The following is a 13,561-nucleotide window of genomic DNA, read 5'->3' as shown; positions in this document are numbered from 1 at the left end:
AGTAAACTCCCTATTCATCGCAACACCAGGGTGGCTCCCACAAGAGTTATTCACTATTGACACATCGGGGGCACCCTGCAAAGAACATATTGGGTACTTTAAGCAAGGGATACAAGGAAGGTGTGTAGAGCTCACTGAGCCGGGAATTCTAGGGGGACGGGACCCCAACCGGAGGAGACACATGGGAACTACCCACAATGTTTTAAGGGAGAGGGATGGGGGTGCGTGCATGCCTTTGTCCCTAAAAATGATTCGTGCGCTGAGGCACATTGTGCTCTCCAGGAGTGCCGGGTCCGGGAAGGACACTTCACTTGTGACTGCAAGCAACAAAAATGCATTGCAGTCACCGCGGGTAGGCAGCTTATGTGTGGCAAGTGCAACGGCACCCACGTAAGCTCAGCCTCGGGGACATATCCATTTGATTCTCGCCAAGAGGTACAATCAAGTGGACAGTCAAGGGGGAGGGAAGGTTCCACAAGATGGGGCCATGCGGTCAAACGACCCCGGGGTAATGCATGTTATCGGGTTAAAGACGGGTACGTGTTTTATTTAAAAATGTATATATGACGGCCACAGACAGGCCTCCAAGGTTCTTTTCCGTAGGGACAATCAGACCTCTCACGGTTCCATGCCCAAGTGAAGGGCATGTCCAGAAACGCATAGTGACCAGGGCCATCAGCGCAGAATTTTGCGCCGACTGGCAGGCCCCTGTCACACTAGGGTCTTCTTTAGGATATGGATTTCTGGGGACACTATCCCTGGGAGGCGCCGCAGGGGTGATCAGTGCCAGTAATAGGAACTTCTTCATATGTGGACTGACCATTTTAGGAAACAACACCCTACAAGCATTAGGCGCAATTGACCAAGAACTCGCAGAACTCAGACTATACACACAACAAACGAGATATGCGGTGGACTATCAGACAAGGGGGGGTATGCACCATCATCAAGGAAAAATGCATCACATACGTACACGACGAGACACTAAACATAACAGCAGCCATGTCCGGGATACAAAAGCAATTGGATAACTTTAAACAGGGGTTAACAGGGACTGATGGGTGGTTAGGATGGCTGTTTAACACAGTTTGGGGAGCATATATTATGAAGCGATTAATCCTAGTAGTAGCCATCCTGTTCACACTCTGCCTTGGCCTAACCTGTATTAAAGTGATATGTGCAAATATTACATCAAGAATGCTACCCACTGCCAGTATCCAGATGCAAGAACTTAACAACGACACAGAAGAGGAGGAACAACGGCAAGGACAACAGCTGTACAAATCACTGTTCCTCTGAAGGTCGTCCATGGGGGGTCAGCCATGAATGGCACCCCCTGGACGAGAGGAGGGACTGAAGGAGGAAATTTTCCAGAAAACCATATTTGTATCATCAAACATATTTTTATTGGACTAATTGGCACCACTCATAACGGGCCAACAATGCAGAGGGGCACCCCCGGATGGATATTCAATCGGGTCTCCCCCTGCACAGCTGAGAGACTCACGAATTTCAGAAACTACGGAAGATCCCTAATCTGCCTAGCAACAGCACGTAGCTGCATTTTTTAAACTGGCCAAGGCAGACATAAAAATCTGATAAACTAAGAGATAAGGATAAAAGGTTAAGAATGAAGTACCCCAGACACCCAACAGGACAGGATGACATTAACACTCAATCTCACAAGCAGGAAACACAGACACGGAACAATAGGATCAATTTAAATAAGAGGACACATAGAGATGGTAATGGAAAACGCATTTAGACACCGGGGCAGGACCAAGTAATCCCATTAACACGAATACACACCATACAAATGCTAATCCATGAAACTTCCTAGGGACTTTTGAAACTGTAAGAAGTTTAACAACACCAGGTTAAAGTCCAACAGGTTTATTTGGTAGCAAAAGCCACACAAGCTTTCGAGGCTCTGAGCCCCTTCTTCAGGTGAGTGGGAATTCTGTTCACAAACAGAACTTATAAGACACAGACTCAATTTACATGAATAATGGTTGGAATGCGAATACTTACAACTAATCCAGTCTTTAAGAAACAAAACAATGGGAGTGGAGAGAGCATCAAGACAGGCTAAAAAGATGTGTATTGTCTCCAGACAAGACAGCCAGTGAAACTCTGCAGGTCCCCACACCCCCACTTCTTGCCTTCAAACAACCGCACAACCTCAAACAGACCATTGTCCGCAGCAAACTACCCAGCCTTCAGGAGAACAGTGACCAAGACACCACACAACCCTGCCACAGCAACCTCTGCAAGACGTGCCGGATCATCGACACAGATGCCATCATCTCACGTGAGAACACCATCCACCAGGTACACGGTACATACTCTTGCAACTCGGCCAACGTTGTCTACCTGATACGCTGCAAGAAAGGATGTCCCGAGGCATGGTACATTGGGGAAACTATGCAGACGCTGCGACAACGGATGAATGAACACCGCTCGACAATCACCAGGCAAGACTGTTCTCTTCCTGTTGGGGAGCACTTCAGCGGTCACGGGCATTCGGCCTCTGATATTCGGGTAAGCGTTCTCCAAGGCGGCCTTCGCGACACACGACAGCGCAGAGTCGCGGAGCAGAAACTGATAGCCAGGTTCCGCACACACAAGGACGGCCTCAACCGGGATATTGGGTTTATGTCACACTATTTCACATAAATATTTCTGCTTTTTTCCTCCTGAGTCTTTATCATGCGATCCTAGAATCAGAATTTATGTCACACTATTTGTAACTCCCACAGTTGCGTGGACCTGCAGAGTTTCACTGGCTGTCTTGTCTGGAGACAATACACATCTTTTTAGCCTGTCTTGATGCTCTCTCCACTCCCATTGTTTTGTTTCTTAAAGACTGGATTAGTTGTAAGTATTCGCATTCCAACCATTATTCATGTAAATTGAGTCTGTGTCTTATAAGTTCTGTTTGTGAACAGAATTCCCACTCACCTGAAGAAGGGGCTCAGAGCCTCGAAAGCTTGTGTGGCTTTTGCTACCAAATAAACCTGTTGGACTTTAACCTGGTGTTGTTAAACTTCTTACTGTGTTTACCCCAGTCCAACGCCGGCATCTCCACTTTTGAAACTGACAGACCACTTTATACATTGTGTAAAAAAAGGCATAATCAAATGTTCCCGCGCGAATTTTGGATCCCTATAAAGATCCAGAGCTGATGTGATTTAATTGAGATCAACGTGGCCAAGCCACTGTTTCTGAGCTGGCTACGGGGGTCTCCCTGGGATCACAGTAATTGTACAATAAAGACACGCTTTGAACCTTGATTTGCGACTCAACTTCTATTCTGCACTGGTAAGGGATATTTCCCTACAACACCTCCCACAATCTGAAAGACGCGCTGGTTAGGTGCATTGATCTGAACAGGTGCCAGAGTGTGGCAACTAGGAGAATTTCACAATAACTTCATTGCAGTGTTAATGTAAACCTTACTTGTGACTAATAAATAAACTTTTACTTATCCCAATATCCAAAGCCAGGAATTGAACCCGTGTTCCTGGCGCTGTGAGGCAGCAGTGCTAACAATTGTGCCACTGTGTCACCCCAATAGCCAACCCTGCGCAGGTTTTGAGGGGGTTGAACACAGTTCAATGTTGAACACGGTTGAATAACCTGGTTCATGAGTTTACATGCGGAAGTAGTGTAGGAATGCTGGGGTCCATGGATCTGTATCTCAGCAAATATCATCAGGAAAGATGAAAGACAAGGGACAGAATAATTTGTTTAAAACTTCATATGGATATAGAATCATCCAAGAAGGTGCAAATAAAATTTACAAAACCAATGCCAGAATAGAGAGGCTATACTTGTAGGGAGGATTGAGCAGGTTGGGGTTCTTGAAACGCTCTAGAAAAGAGAAAATGAGGGGTGACATGATGGAAGCCCCCAAGATATAAATGGCTTTGATGGTTAGGTGTAGCAAAGATGTTTCCAGAGACCAGAACTCGGGGCCAAAATATAAGATGGTCTCTAATAAATCAAGGGGGGAGTTCAAGAGAAACCATTGTACTGAGAGTGGTTAGAATGTGGAACTCGCTACCACAGGGAGTGTTTGAGGTGAATAGCATAGATACATTCAAGTGGAAGATATATAAATGTGTGCGGGAGAAAGGAATAGATGGATATGTTGAGGAGATTTCCCAACCCACCTGCCACGGGAGTCCTAGCAGGCAGGACACGAACTATGCAAAGGTTCGTTGACCTCGGGCGGGATTTTTCACCCTTGGGGCGAGCCCAGCTGGAAAATCCCGCTCTAGGTGACTGTTGGGGTTAGATGAAGAGGAGTGGGAGGAGTATCATTGGGAGCTTGTTTCTGTAAAGACTTTGTAATGGTCTATAGTCATTCTCTTGCACCTACATCTTATTTACCATGGGGCGGCACGGTAGCACAGTGGTTAGCACTGATACTTCACAGCTCCAGGGACCTGGGTTCGATTCCCGTCTTGGGTCACTGTCTGTGTGGAGCTTGCACATTCTCCTCGTGTCTGCGTGGGTTTCCTCCGGGTGCTCCGGTTTCCTCCCACAGTCCAAAGATGTGCGGGTTAGGTTGATTGGCCATGCTTAAAAAAAAATTGCCCTTAGTGTCCTGAGATGTGTCGGTTAGAGGGGGGATATGGGGGTAGGGCCTGGGTGGGACTGTGGTCGGTGCAGACTTGATGGGCCGAATGGCCTCTTTCTGTACTGTAGTGATTCTATTCTATTTCCATGTTGATAGGTGGGAGAACTGGTGCGGGTTGGATGGTAGGTCAGTCAGTAATACCAAACCATTGGTGGAGGAAAGCTGTCTTCCCTTGTTCCCTGAAGGGCATTCCTCAGTCTTGACTTTGAAAGTGTCTGTTCCCTTTTCAAAATTCTGAAGCTGAATATCAAAGAAGCGAGACCTGTGACACAGCCACAACTTCTCACAATATACATTAACGATTTGGGGGAAGGAACTGAAGGCACTGTTGCTAAGTTTGCAGATGATACAAAGATATTTAGAGGGACAGATAGCATTGAGGAACCAGGGGGGCTGCAGAAGAACTTGGACAGGTTAGGAAAGTGGGCAAAGAAGTGGCAGATGGAATACAATGTGGAAAAGTGTGAGGTTATGCACTTTGGAAGGAGGAATGGAGGCGTTGACTATTTTCTAAATGGGAAAATGCTTAGGAAATCAGAAACACAAAGGGACTTGGGAATCATTGTTCAAGATTCTCTTAAGGTTAACGCCCAGGTTCAGTCGGCAGTTAGGAAGGCAAATGCAATATTAGCATTCATGTCAAGAGGGCTAGAATACAAGAGCAGGGATGTACCTCTGAGGCTGTATAAGGCTCTGATCAGACCCCATTTGGAGTATTGAGAGCGATTTTGGGCCCCACATCTAAGGAAGGATATGCTGACCTTGGAAAGGGTCCAGAGGAGGTTCACAAGAATGATCCCTGGAATGAAGAGCTTGTCTAATGAGGAACGGTTGAGGATTCTAGGTCTGTACTCGTTGGGAATTTACAAGGATGAGGGGGGATCTATTGAAACTTATAGGATACTGCGAGGCCTGGATACAGTGGACGTGGACAGGATGTTTCCACTATTAGGAAAAACTAGAACAGAGGGCACAACCTCAGGTTAAAGGGACGATCCTTTAAAACAGAGATGAGGAGGAATTTCTTCAGCCAGGGAGTGGTGAATCTGTGGAACTCTTTGCTGCAGATGGTTGTGGAGGCCAGGTCATTGAGTGTCTTTAAGACAGAGCTAGATAGCTTCTTGATTAATAAGGGGATCAGGGGTTATGGGGAAAAGGCAGGAGAATGGGGATGAGAAAAATATCAGCCATGATTGAATGGCGGAGCAGACTCGATGGGTTAAGTGGCCTAATTCTGCTCCTATGTCTTATGGTCTTATGGCCAACTAATCGAGAGAGAAACCAGCTCCTGTGCAAAGCAGAAAACTGTCAGATTTTTACAAACTGGTGAGAATGGAAAATACCAGCACCTTTCTCTATCCTTCCACTCAGTTTTACTTCATGAGGGGAGGCGATGGGCTAGTGATATTATCGCTAGACTATTAATCCTGAAACTCTGCTAATGTTCTGGGGACCCGGGTTCGAACCCCATCACAGCAGATGGTGGAATTTGAATTCAATAAAACATATCTGGGATTAAGAATCCACTGATGACCGTGAAACTATTGTCGAGTGTCGGAAAAACCCATCTGGTTCACTAATGCCCTTTAGGGAAGGAAATCTGCTGTCCTTACCTGGTCTGGCCTACATGTGACTCCAGAGCCACAACAATGTGGTTGATTCTCAATTGACCCTCGGGCAACTAGGGATGGGCAATGAATGCTGGCCAGGCAGTGACTCCCATGTCCCATGAATGAATTAAAAGAAAAGAATGAAGCATCAAATGGCACAGTAAATTACACACTGCAGTCATGCACTCAAGACTGAGTAGCTGTTATTACCATCAGATTGTGATCATCCACTTAGATACTAATGCTTTTCTTTGTTCGGTGGAACACTTAGATTTGCAGCGTATTAGTCAATCACTTCCTACATTACTTTCAATTATCCTTGCCAGAAAACACCAAGATAGTGGTGACTGAAATCGCTTGGAAGGCCAGTACATTGTACTGAGTGCAACGAACCAGACCAGGCTTGTCCAACCTGTTGCCCCAGGCCACTAAAAGGCCCACCAGGCCTTCCAATCCGGCCCGTAGACCTCATGTTTAAAATGCCGGTAAGTAAATTTGAAGATAAAGGCAAATCACTGCAGGTGCTGGAATCTGAAACAAAAACAGAAAATGCTGGAAAAACCCTATAGGTCTGACAGCGCCGCTGGAGATCTCTCCACAGATGCTGTCAGGCCTGCCGAATAAATTTTAAAAGTTGCTGCTCCTCCAATCACAGGCCATTTCTCTCCTGTCTTTGCTGTTGATTGGATCTCGAGTGAGCAAAAGGTGAGAGAGAACCAATCTCTGATTGGAGGAGCTGCTTCCTACAGTCTAAGATCTGCGACGGCCCTGGTGTGTCTGATAGGAGGGAGGGGGTTTTTCAGAGAGCAGGGATAGAGCAACTACTAGGCTGGGAAAGAGTGACTACCATGTTGGGGAGGGCAACTACTGAGTGAGGAGAGAAAGTGACTACTGAGCGGGGGCGAGTGACTACCAAGTGAGGAGGAGACTGCTGCTGGTGGGGTGGGAGCAGGAGACTGGCTGTGGATGGGTTGAGTGAAAGTATGTGAGTGAGTGAGTGAGTGAGTGAGAGAGACCGAGTATGTGTGAGAGTGTGTGTGTGTGAGAGATCGGTGTGTGTGTGAGAGAAAAGAGTGTGTGTGTGACAGAGTAAGCGTAAGAGAGAGCGTGCATGTGGGAGAGATGAGTGTGTGTGTGAGAAAGCGATGAATGTGTGTGTGAGAGAGAGAGATGCGTGTGTGTGTGAGATGTGTGTGAGAGAGATGATTGCGTGTATGTGAGAGACTGTATGAAAGTGTGGATGTGAGAGAGAGATGAGTGTGTGTGAGAGAGAGATGTGTGTGAGAGTGTGTGAGAAATGAGTGTGCACCAGATGAGTGTGTGTGTGAGAGTCTGTGTGTGTGAGAATGTATGTGTGAGAGAGGGTGGGATTTTCCAGCTGCGCTCACCCCAAGGCCGGAAAATCCCGCCCAAAGTCAACGGACCTTTGCATGGTCCGCCCCCACCCATTACAAGGCATGATGGCACAGTGGTTAACACTGCTGCCTCACAGCGCCAGGGACCCAGGTTCGATTCCCGGCTCAGGTCATTGTGTGGAGTTTGCACGTTCTCCCCGTGGCTGCATGGGTTTCCTCCCACAGTCCGAAAGACGTGCTGGTTCGGTGCATTGGCCGTGCTAAATTCTCCCTCAGTGTACCTGAACAGGTGCCAGAGTGTGGCAACGAGGGGAATTTCACAGTAACTTCATTGCAGTGTTAATGTAAGCCTACTTGTGACACTAATAAATAAACTTATAAACATAAACTTAATTCCGTGGCGGGCAGGATGGGAAAATTCGGCCCAGAGTGTGTGTGTGTGTGTGTTTGTATCTCACTTCCAGCCTCAGTGTCCACACTCACCCTCCCCCCACACACCAGCACACCAGGGCCTGATGGCATCTAGACTGCTCAGGGAGACAAGAGGTGTAATTGCTGGGCCTCTGACAGAAATCTTTGTCTCTTCATTGGACACAGGTGAGGTCCCTGAGGATTGGAGGATAGCGAATGTGGTACCATTATTTAAGAAGGGTAGCAGGGATAACCCGGGTAATTATAGGCCAGTGAGCTTGACGTCCGTGGTAGGGAAGTTGTTGGAGAGGATTCTTAGAGACAGGATGTATGTGCATTTAGAACGGAACAATCTCATTAGTGACAGACAGCATGGTTTTGTAAGAGGGAGGTCGTGCCTTACAAATTTGGTGGAGTCTTTTGAGGAAGTGGCAAAAACGGTTGACGAAGGAAGGGCCGTGGATGTCGTCTATATGGATTTCAGTAAGGCATTTGACAAAGTTCCTCATGGCAGGTTGGTTAAGAAGGTTAAGGCTCATGGGATACAAGGAGAGGTGGCTAGATGGGTAGAAAACTGGCTTGGCCACAGGAGACAGAGGGTAGCAGTCGAAGGGTCTTTTTCCGGCTGGAGGTCTGTGACCAGTGGTGTTCCGCAGGGCTCTGTACTGGGACCTCTGCTATTTGTGATATATATAAATGATTTGGAAGAAGGTGTAACTGGTGTTATCAGCAAGTTTGCGGATGACGCGAAGATGGCTGGACTTGCGGATAGCGATGTACATTGTCGGACAATACAGCAGGATATAGATAGGCTGGAAAATTGGGCGGAGAAATGGCAGATGGAATTTAATCCAGATAAATGCGAAGTGATGCATTTTGGAAGAACTAATGTAGGGGGGAGTTATACAATAAATGGCAGAGCCATCAAGAGTATAGAAACACAGAGGGACCTAGGTGTGCAAGTCCACAAATCCTTGAAGGTGGCAGCACAGGTGGAGAAGGTGGTGAAGAAGGCATATGGTATGCTTGCCTTTATAGGACAGGGTATAGAGTATAAAAGCTGGAGTCTGATGTTGTAGCTGTATAGAACGCTGGTTAGGCCACATTTGGAGTACTGTGTCCAGTTCTGGTTGCCGCACTACCAGAAGGATGTGGAGGCGTTAGAGAGAGTGCAGAGAAGGTTTACCAGGATGTTGTCTGGTATGGAGGGTCTTAGCTATGAGGAGAGATTGGGTAAACTGGGCTTGTTCTCCCTGAAAGACGGAGAATGAGGGGAGATCTAATAGAGGTGTACAAAATTATGAAGGGTATAGATAGGGTGAACAGTGGGAAGCTTTTTCCCAGGTCGGAGGGGACGATCACGAGGGGTCACGTGCTCAAGGTGAGAGGGGCGAGGTATAGCTCAGATATCAGAGGGATGTTTTTTACACAGAGGGTGGTGGGGGCCTGGAATGCGCTGCCAAGTAGGGTGGTGGAGGCAAACACGCTGGCATCGTTTAAGGCTTACCTGGATTGTCAAATAAGCAGTCTGGGAATGGAGGGATACAAACGAATGGTCTAGTTGGACCAAAGAGAGGCACAGGCTTGGAGGGCCGAAGGGCCTGTTTCCTGTGCTGTACTGTTCTTTGTTCTTTGTTCTTACATCAATTCACACATTGGATGTGAGTGAGTAAGCACCTGAGACTGGGAATGAGACAGACAAACACAATTTAACCCCCCTCACACTCAAGTGGTCATCTTTATTAATTACTCATTGTTTAAAATGATCGATTTATTGCTTTGACAATGTTTTATTTTTGTGCAGTATGCTGTTTCTTTTCCTCAACATGTTACTGAAATTCATGTTTACCGTTGCACCAATCCTTATCTTTCCAAAATTTGCTCATCAGCCCCTTGAGTGAGAAAAAAGTTGAAATGTGTCCCCTTGCACAAAATGGTTAAACAAGCCTGGTGCAGAGTAACATGGGAACTTTCAGAATTAGCCAGCTGTTTTCAGGGAGTTGACAAAAGTATAGAAGGTGGAACTGCTAGGTTTCCACTGATAGGTCGATTGGAAACCAAGGACACACGTTTAACATGATTGGAAAAAGAAACAGGGGCAAAGAGGAGAATTATTTTCTGTGCAGCGAGTTGTTATGACTTGGAATGCATTCGCTGAAAGTGTGATGGACGCGATCCAATCAACTTGCTAGAGAGCATTGGATGACTATTTGGAAATTAAAGATTTTTATAGTATGGGAAAAGAGGAGAGTGGGAGCAATTGGATTGCTCTTTCAAAGAGATAAAACTATCTCCTACCTCGTATTGATCCTTCTCTACACCCTAGCTATGACTATAACACTACATTCTGCACCCTCTCCTTTCCTTCTCTATGAACGGTATGCTTTGTCTGTATAGTGCGCAAGAAACAATACTTCTCACTGTATGCTAAATACATGTGATAATAATAAATCAAATCAAAAACAGCCAAACAGACACCTGGGCTGTAAGATTTTACTGTTCTACAAATAGTAGTGAGGTCCCAATGCGCTCAATGGCCTTTGACAAGCAAGGGAGAAATCAAAAAGGAATTCTGCTCGTAATCAATGTCTGGGGTACTCTATTGAATTTTATAAAATCTATTAATTCCGCGATGCGGGTTGCCTCTGGCAACATTGGCATTTATTCTCCATTCCTAATGTGGTGGTGAACAGGCTTCTAGTTCATGATTTGAGCGTACACCCACAGTGCTGTTCTGTAGGGAGCTCCAGCGTTAACAAAAGGAACAACGTTAAAAGTTCTAAGTTAGGATGGTGAGGGAACCTGCGGGTAGTGTGGTGGCCCCGTGCATCTGCTCTAGGTGGTAGAGGTGGTGGGTTTGGAGTGTGCTGATGAAGGAACATAGGCAAATTGTTGCAGAACATCTTGTAAATGGCACATCTGGGTTGGATTGTGGTCGGTGCAGACTCGATGGGCCGAATGGCCTCTTTCTGTGCTGTAGGGTTTCTATGATTCTATGATTAAGGTGGTGGGTATGGTTAAAAAAAAATTAAAGTTTCTTTATTAGAGTCACAAGTAGGCTTACATTAATACTGCATTAATAGAGTGGCTCAGCTGCTGTGATGGAATTGGTCACTGCTGTCAAATTGTGAGCAGAGTTTTCAGAGCAGGTCATTGGATATAAATTGATTTCCTCAGCGAGATAGAGCTCTTAATAAAAGGATTTCTTTTTTTTCAGCTTTGTAGTCAGACAGCATCAACCAGGCAGGGGAAAAGCACAAGGCAGAGGTGGGTATTTGTAATAAATATGTGTTAACACAGCGCGGTGGATGTAAAGGATAAGGTGGATAAGAATAAACTGTTTCCCCTAGTTGAAGGCTCTGGAACCAGAGGCCATAATCTTAAAAATTAGGGCCAAGCTGTTGAGGAGAGATGATAGAAAACACTTCTACACAGTGAGTGGGGGAGGTTTGGAACTCTCTTCCTCAAACAGTGGTGGATACTGGTTCAATTGTTAGGTTTAAGTCTAAGATAGATTTTTTTATGGAGCAGGGGTATCAAGGAATATGGGTCTAGGGCTGATAGATAGAGTTAGGCCACAGATCAGCCATGATCTTATTGAATGACAGAGTGGGCTTGAGGGACTGAATGGACTACTCCTGTTCCTATGTTCCTATGATATATACACTCTACCAAGTGCCCTCTTTGCTTGTTCTTATTGGACCTTATTGATATAACTGTGTAGCTGGACAGACCATTTCAGAAAGCAATTATGAGTCAACTACATTGCTGTGGATCTGGAGACACATTTAGGCCAGGCCAGGTAAGGATGGCAGATTTCCTGCTCCAAAGTGAACCAGTCCAGTTTTTACAACAATCCCAGAGCTTCATGGTAGTCAATCCTGACACAAGCTTATTATAGTAAGAGTTTTAACAACACCAGGTTAAAGTCCAACAGGTTTATTTGGTAGCAAATGCCATTAGCTTTTGGAACACTGCTCCTTCGTCAGATGGAGTGGATAGCTGCTCATAAACAAGGCACACAGAGACACAAACTCAAGTTACAGAATACTGATTAGAATGCGAATCTTTACAGCTAATCAAGTCTTAAAGATAAAGACAATGTGAGTGGAGAGAGTATTAGGCACAGGTTAAAGAAACGTGTATTGTCTCCAGACAGGACAGCCAGTGAGATTCTGCAGGTCCAGGCAAGCTGTGGGGGTTACCAATAGTGTGACATGAACCCAAGATCCCGGTTGAGGCCGTCCTCATGTGTGCGGAACTTGGCTATCAGTTTCTGCTCAGCGACTCTGCGCTGTCATGTGTCGTGAAGGCCGCCTTGGAGAACGCTTACCCGAAGATCAGAGGCCTATGTCAATACTCAGAATCTGATATGTTTTGTTGAGGTTCACCTCTCATTCTCCTCAACTCCCAGAGATAGTATGGGCACATTCAAATCAATCTCTCTCCATGGGATTAGATGAGCAATGGTCTGTAGAAACAGTATGAATGTTTCAGGTCAATGACATTAATTCGGTGTCTGCTTCCTCAGACGTTTCCTGACTTGCTGAGTATTTCCAGCTTTATTGCGTTTGTATATCACATTGATACTAATCTTGAATTATGACTGTAGCTTTAAATGTGTGGCTTTTGCTACCAAATAAACCTGTTGGACTTTAACCTGGTGTTGTTAAACTTCTTGCTTTAAATAAGAGCATAGGATCATCTTGAGGTGGATAATAATCTCACTCCTGACACTAAACAATGCTGAGTGAGTTTGTAGAGTGAGGAGTGTATTGGAAGTGAGTTTTTTTTAATTCATTCATGGGACATGGACGTCGCTGGCTGAGCCAGTATTCATTGCCCATTCCTAATTTTTTTTTGTTTATATCCAATTCATTCCAATCAAAGTCCAATTCAAAGTCTCAGCTAGTGAGACATTCCAGATCCAAGCTGACAAGACAGGCTTCCCACTTCCTGTCTTGGGCTTGATCTACATGATTCAAGCTGATTGGAACAGGCATTGCACCTCCTCCAAGGCTTGATCTTATTTGCATCTTAGCCAAAAGGCCGAGATGCCGCTTTAAAAAATTACTTCAAATGAAGCCTCAGTGTAACCTCATGACTTCAACCAAGTGCAGGATGCCAAAACTACACTTGATCTTAGCCAAAAGGCAGAGAAGCAATTCCTAGTTGCCCTTCAACTGAATGGCTTGCTAGGCCATTTCAGAGGACAGTTGAGAGTCAACCACATTGCTGTGGTGTCACATGTAGACACAGTAAGACACATGTGGGCCAGACTGGGTAAGGTCGGCTATTATCAACTGTGAATCCAGAAACTCAGTACATTAGTGAACCAGATGGGTTTTCCGACAATCAACAATAGTTTCATGGTCATCAGTAGATTCTTAATTCCAGATTTTTAAAAATTAAATTCATATCAGGGGCAGCACGGTGGCACAGTAGTTAACACTGCTGCCCCACAGCACCAGGGACCCAGGTTCGATTCCAGGCTTGGGTCAATGTCTGTGTGGAGTTTGCACATTCTTCCTGTGTCTGCG

The 13,561-nt window shown here is 45.7% G+C and overlaps 1 non-coding gene across 1 annotated transcript; it reads right to left on the bottom strand.

Annotated features, from left to right (window-relative positions):
- Positions 1-12,988: 12,988 nt before the first annotated feature.
- LOC144510284 (U2 spliceosomal RNA) lies at positions 12,989-13,187 on the bottom strand. The gene has a single exon (XR_013500596.1). It is a non-coding gene; the product is annotated as a U2 spliceosomal RNA (small nuclear RNA).
- Between the last annotated feature and the right edge of the window lie 374 nt (positions 13,188-13,561).

This window comes from Mustelus asterias, chromosome 22 (assembly GCF_964213995.1).
Source record: "Mustelus asterias chromosome 22, sMusAst1.hap1.1, whole genome shotgun sequence".
NCBI classification, from domain to species: Eukaryota; Metazoa; Chordata; class Chondrichthyes; order Carcharhiniformes; family Triakidae; genus Mustelus; species Mustelus asterias.
Note: the sequence above shows the minus strand (reverse complement) of the source record. Positions and strands in the feature narration are given on the sequence as shown.